This window comes from Nomascus leucogenys, unplaced genomic scaffold (genome assembly GCF_006542625.1).
Source record: "Nomascus leucogenys isolate Asia unplaced genomic scaffold, Asia_NLE_v1 002129F_14353_qpd_obj, whole genome shotgun sequence".
Lineage (NCBI taxonomy): Eukaryota > Metazoa > Chordata > Mammalia > Primates > Hylobatidae > Nomascus > Nomascus leucogenys.
The window spans coordinates 6,779-13,224 of NW_022096386.1; the positions used below are offsets into that span (position 1 = coordinate 6,779).

The 6,446-nt window shown below is 38.8% G+C and overlaps 1 pseudogene; it reads right to left on the reverse strand.

The window, feature by feature from the left end:
* Nucleotides 1-364: 364 nt before the first annotated feature.
* Nucleotides 365-5,700, reverse strand: LOC115833907 (annotated as a pseudogene).
* Nucleotides 5,701-6,446: the final 746 nt, after the last annotated feature.

Below are 6,446 nucleotides of genomic sequence, written 5' to 3' on the forward strand. Positions count from 1 at the left end.
CTTCTGGAAGTGTTAAAAGTGCACAGGCAGTAGAAAGCTCTGATGCCTGCACAAGTGTGATATGCTAACAATCCTCTGAATTATAAAATACATTAAGAACATGACTTTCACGGTAAGTGAATGAATCTCAAACAAAACTAGTACAAAAAAATTATTGATGTTCTAGTAAAGATTCCACAATAATTTATTAATTAAAACTTAATTAACAAATGTACAGATTCAAGGTGGTTATCCCATTTATAACCATAAAGTAATTACATTCCATGAAGTTACAATGAGCTCACAGGCTCTCACACTTAGGGTCTTAGGACACTATTTGCCTCATATATGGGAGGTCACAATAAATCATCATGAAACCAACTTTTCATGTACAACCAAAGCAAAAGAAAGGCCTCAGAGGGGAAGAGAAGGAGGAAGGAAGAAAACCATAGATAAGAGAACCTTTAGAAACATCAAAAAACCTCACAGATCCATTATCATAATCCAGAAACACCCCAACCCGACCCAGAGGCATTTGCACATACTGAATTAAAGGTGGAGAGTCGGTGGAGAGACTACAGTGGTTGCTCCTTTTTGAGGAAATTTAAAAAAAAAATTCATCAGAATCAATAACGATATTGGCATCTGCAGTCCTGAAATCTCTACAGACTCCCAGAATCCAGTTGGAGGAGAGGGTCACATCCACCTCCCAGAAATGCCTGGGAGGTGAATGCTTGTGCTCCCCACACAGCAAAGCTCTCCACTCTCTGGGGATCCATGGGAGCACTGAGATGGTCATCTCCAAATATCACATATCTCACATCCTCAGAAAGGCTTATATAGCAAGGAATCATTTCTGTGCTCAGAGCATTATCCACTGACAAGGAAAAAATATTATATTAGTGAGTTCTATGTGGGACAGAGGCTCTGTGGCCCAATTATTCACTTCGTTTGCTCTTCTTCCAAGAAAATACAGAAAGAAGGAAGGCAAGAGAGTTCAGCCCCATGCATCCATGAAGATGAAAAGTTATTACACCTCTACAGCACATACAATTATGTATTATTCCTTAAATAATAGAGAAAAAACGTGACCATCTCACTGGGCAAAGTAATGATTTAATGTCTATCTCTGCATATTTTGTTTCAGGACATATCTAAAATGTTTTTTTCTTCAATAGAAAAATCTTCTTGTATTATTTGTCTTTAAGATCATCAACAGGTAGACATCAATTTGCTGCGATGTGAGAATTTATTGGAATGTAAGTAATGCCTTATAGTCTCAACAAAAAAATTTGGTAGAAATTAACACATGTAAAATTTATAAGTTTCTGAAAAGAATACTCTGGCTTTACATTATCTGTTTAGCTCCTGATTCAATCTACTCTGGGTTCCTGCCCTCTGCTACTTAGACCTGCTCTCTAGAATGGCCTAACAGGGTTAAGTCTCGTTCACAGATCCCTCACTTTCACTTGTTACGAGATGTATCTGATGGCATTAGAATTGTCCTGATTATGGATATTTTAGTCATTTTCTTTGTTGATCAAAATGTTCTGATTTTGTGGTACTTGTAGAATGCATGTAAATGCACATAGAGAAACAATTAAAAACCATTATGCCAAATCTAAGCCATCAAAATTGAATTAAATTGAATAAACACAAAATACTGATGCCACCATGAGAACTAGTGTCTTCATAACTACATGATCTGAATATTCTTTGTCCTCTTATTCTGCAGATAAAGTGTGTATCTTTACATTTTCATCAAACTGTAAGTCAGGAAATTGAGTTTGATCATTGTAATATACTATGCAGGTAGAGAAGATGCACATGTTTGGAAAAGTATGTATTACCTACATGTCAAAACTAATAAAACTTAAATGGGAAAAGCCTCAACCAAGGGACCCAATAAGGAAATAATTTGAGGCTGGACTGCCAAGCAGCTGGCTCTTACCTCTGAAGTTGTTGAGCATGTCTAGGACTCCAGTTATGTGCCATGAAGTGAGCTCTGGGTTCACTGGCTGGGGCTTTTGCATCTGTGCAAATCAGTCCTGCAAAAAAATGGCCTCAGCTATGTTCCAGGCCCAGAGTTAATCACACAGTCATACAAAAGATATCACATTTTCATAAGATGTTTCCTCAGAATTCTGCCCGTTTTGGTTAACTGGTTGTACATTTTATTCCACACTCTAGGGCCATAAGGATGTTACTTTTTCTAAATTTTACTTCCATAAAAACCCAATTTCCCCAGATATTATTCTCAGACATTATACAACTTCTAAAATCATTAAAAGTCATTGCCTCCCTCTGCCCATCACACCCCCTGAGGGTAGGCAGAAATCTTGGGAATATTTCAGAGAGCAGAAAACTCAGACAAAAACCTTTGGGACCTCAGGCTGCAGTTGTCACAATGCTAGTCAGTGTCTAACAGAGAATGTTCACTGAGACAAAAGGCTTTAATCTTTTGTGCAAATCAAAGGAGTCTAATTCCAGCCTGAGAACCCTGCTGCTGAGGGTCCGAGGCAACCATTTTCCTGAGGTCTTTCCTAGAACTGGGTGTACGGTGATGGAGCAGGCCCGGGTCACTGAGGCTTTTAGGACCAAAACATCCCTCCTCAGCCCATCCTTAGGGAATCTCTCTCCTCCCTCTGTCTTTTTTTTTTTTTTTAACCTCTGACCCCTCTAGAGTAGAAGACTCCTCTATGATTCCTCAGAGTAATTTTGTATTAAGATCTGTGGGGTATGGCTGGTCAGGATGGATGAAATGGGAGAACAAACTTCCGAATGGCAAATTGTTTTTATGTATATTTTAATTCATACAAATTTTAAGATGAAAACTTTCCAGACCAAAGAGAAGAAGACCTCAGGCCCTTCTTTTGAAACAAAATTGGAAATAGCCCCTGACAACGATGTTAGTACTCAAAATGTATACATCCCCTTCATTCACAAGAGAACAAATTTTTCTTTAGTGTAAACTCACCTTGCTGATACATTTCCCACATCCTGCAAAAAAATAAAAGATAATGTTAATTATGAGAGATTTTTCCTTCTGCATCTTTTCTCATACTCTTGTTTCTTTCTGTTTTAGTGTTTTAATAATGTGTATTTTTTTTCCTGCTAAGGAATCATTCAAGCTACATTAATAACAGAACCTCAACTAAACAATAAAAAGCTTCATCAGTGGGCATTAAGAAGAAAGGAGCTCAGCAAGAGATGGTGGAGTAAAGCAAAGATATCTAGGTTTCCAGTGTCATTAATTTCCTAATCTTATTTCCAAGGAAAGCTCTGACCACACATGACAACTATTAAAACAAAACAGAGAACCATATGAGAAACAGAGTACATGGACACTGATGAGCAGCTTTGAGAAATCTTGCCCAGGCAAGGGGAAACCCCTCAATGTCTTCAGCAAATCACTGCTCTCTGGGAGATCAGAGTGAGGAGGAACTAGGGCATGTAAATGGAGTATTACTAACCTTCCCCTGGCCTAGAGTTCTAATGATTTTGGATGATCTCTCTGTGTGGATAGTACTCCAAATTATATTGAAGAGAACTTTGTTATATGTTATCAGCTAAAATGGCAAAAATTTCCCAAAGATTACCAAAGTATGCAGTAATAAGTGAATGGAGAAATGTAATGGTGGAAGTCAGACAGCATGTGTCACTTAGCTTAGAGCAGTGACATATGCAGGTGATATTTGCATGTCCTGGCAGCACTGTCCAGCAAAGGCTTCCTGTCTCTGAGGATGGACCCTCCCTCCACCTGGAGCAGCTCCCGTCAGGCATGTGGCATGTCTCCCACAGCTCTCGTACATGTCTTTCATCCCTTCTAAATGTTGGGTCATTCTCACTTGACTGTCTTGTAGTTGTTGGAAAAGCTCTTTTGCTTCTCTTTCCAGTGCCCGCAGATGCAGTTGCTCCTCCTCTTCGAGAAATATATGCATCTTTTGATATTGAATACTGATTATCCTCTTCCTTAATAACACATAGTTCTGCAGAGACGTTTGGTTAAAAGGATTACATGTTCTCACTCTCAATAGAAAACTTCAAATAATTATATGCTGGGTGTAATCAAGCAACTTATAAACTTTCTGCCTCACTCTTGCAAGGAGTCTTGAACATTTGCTATCTTCTTCTGTCCATCTTTTTCAATGTTCCTATTCTCTCTCCCTTTTTAAATCAAACCTTATAAAGACTCCTGGTTTCTGTCACTGTGACGCTTCTCACATTTGTTACTGAGTCAATTATTTCCTCTATTAATCTCTCTTTTAGGATTTTTCCATGTCTGATTCGCCTACATGTTAAAAAACATTTAGCCATACACCGTATTATGCAGTTTTTTTTACTTTACCATATTTTTACTCTATATACTATTCTATTTCTTTCACCTTCCTCACACCCAATCTTAGTGAAATGTTGTCTCATCTGCAGTGTCTGAAAAGGTTTATACCAACCTTCAAATTTGAACTAGAATACACATAATGCCGTTTATCCAATATACTAGAATTAATTTGGCTAGCTTGTGTGGGCTTCTCTGTTTGCAACTCCTATTATATCAATTGAAATCACTACATTTTCTTGGGATGAAATCACTATCTTTCAACTGGTAGTTTGAATTTAGCTAAAAATTATAAGCTAACATTGTGTTTATTTGCATAAAAACAAAGAAAACTTTTCATTTTACCTCTAACGAATGAAATTTGCTAGTTTCCTGATTTAGATTGTTTCGTGTCTCTTGATTGATTTTCCATAAAATAGTCCATTTCCTTTATAAGTTTCTCCTGCAAAAGAAGCAAGAAGCTTAGCAATAATGAAGACAGTATAGTAGATTTCATCCCCTTATCAATAAAAAAAAGGCTGTAATTGAAAGAAACATAAATTAAGTTAGAGTGGAGTGGTCAGATTTTTCCAAATTAAACACATTTGGTTCTAATAATTTGGATGTGAAAAGTGATAGAAACATAATAGAGAGTTTTAAAGGACCCTTCAGATAATATCATCAATTTTCTGAGAAACTGGCTTTTATATAATCTGACTTTGAACAGTGTTCTTGGTGCTGGCCACCTGCTCCACAGCTCCATTCTATATGTTTGAACGTTTCTAAGGAAACCTCCTTTAGTGAAGTCTCAACACAGCTATGATTAAAGTGCCATATTAGTCAGAAACATTGAAAGGACACATTTATGTGTCATGATGGACATGGAATTATCACCACCTCCACCATCTGCATTCTCATCACCATCATTATCATAGGCCCTCATCATTCTTATTTGGGATTCTACATAATTCAAACTGCCTTAGAGGCATCACGTACCCTGCATTCCTCAGCAGCCCATCCTTTTGGGCTGTGGCTGTGAGCCATGTGCTCTGGTGACTCAGAGGGGCCCACAGAGCAATCTCTTGTCAGCCTCACAGAAGCTCCTTAGTCTCCTCATGGAGCACACCGATATTGTCTGAGCTGTTGATGTTCTGAGGTCTGGTCTGTCTGGCTAGGGAAGCCAGCTTTTTGAGTGCCACACTGGTGTTGAAGTTGGGCTTCTCTGAGATTTTTCTGCACAAAGGGCAGTGAATTGGTGCGCTGCCTTCTTCTGAGCAGAGGCAGAGGCAGAGGCCGGGCCTGCAAAAGCTGTGCCCACAGTCAATGGTGACCGGGTCTATGAGGTATTTCATGCAAATGCAGCAAATGAGCTCATTCTGGAAGACTCGCAGGGCATCTTAATCCATGTTTCTGAAAATTAAAAAAAAAAAGTGAGAATTTCTTTCTCTTATTTTTATTTGCCCCGATGAAAAGGAAAAAAAGGCTGGCGGAGAATTTTCCTTGTCTACTTGAGCTCTGTTCAATATGTCTAATAAGTTAGTTCCAGTACAAACTGAGACATAGTAAACACAAACATGCTGGATTTATAAAATTTTCCCTCAATAGTCATCGAAGACTCAGTCCAGGACTCCCTGAGATACCAAGATCCTAAGATGTTCAAGTCTCTTATTAGTAAATGGTGTGGGATTTGTATGTAACCTAAATCTATCCTCCTGAATACTTTATGTCTAGATTACTTTGAAGGCCTAATACAATGTAAATGCTGTATAAATACTTGTAATGCCATACTGTTTAGGAACAGCAAGAAGATTAAAAATATGTACATGTTTGGCAGGGCCGGTCACTCATGCCTGTAATCCCAGCACTTTGGGAGGCCGAGGCGGGCGGATCACGAGTCAGGAGATCGAGACCATCCTGGCTAACATGGTGAAACCCCGTTCTACTAAAAATACAAACAATTAGCAGGACGTGGTGGCACCTGCCTGTAGTCCCAGCTATTCAGGAGGCTGGGCAGGAGAATAGCTTGAACCCAGGAGGCGGAGGTTGCAGTGAGCCGAGATGGCACCACTGCACTCCAGCATGGGTAATAGAGTGAGACTCTGTCTCAAAAAAAAAAAAAAAAAGTACATGTTCAGTACAGCTGCTTTATTCT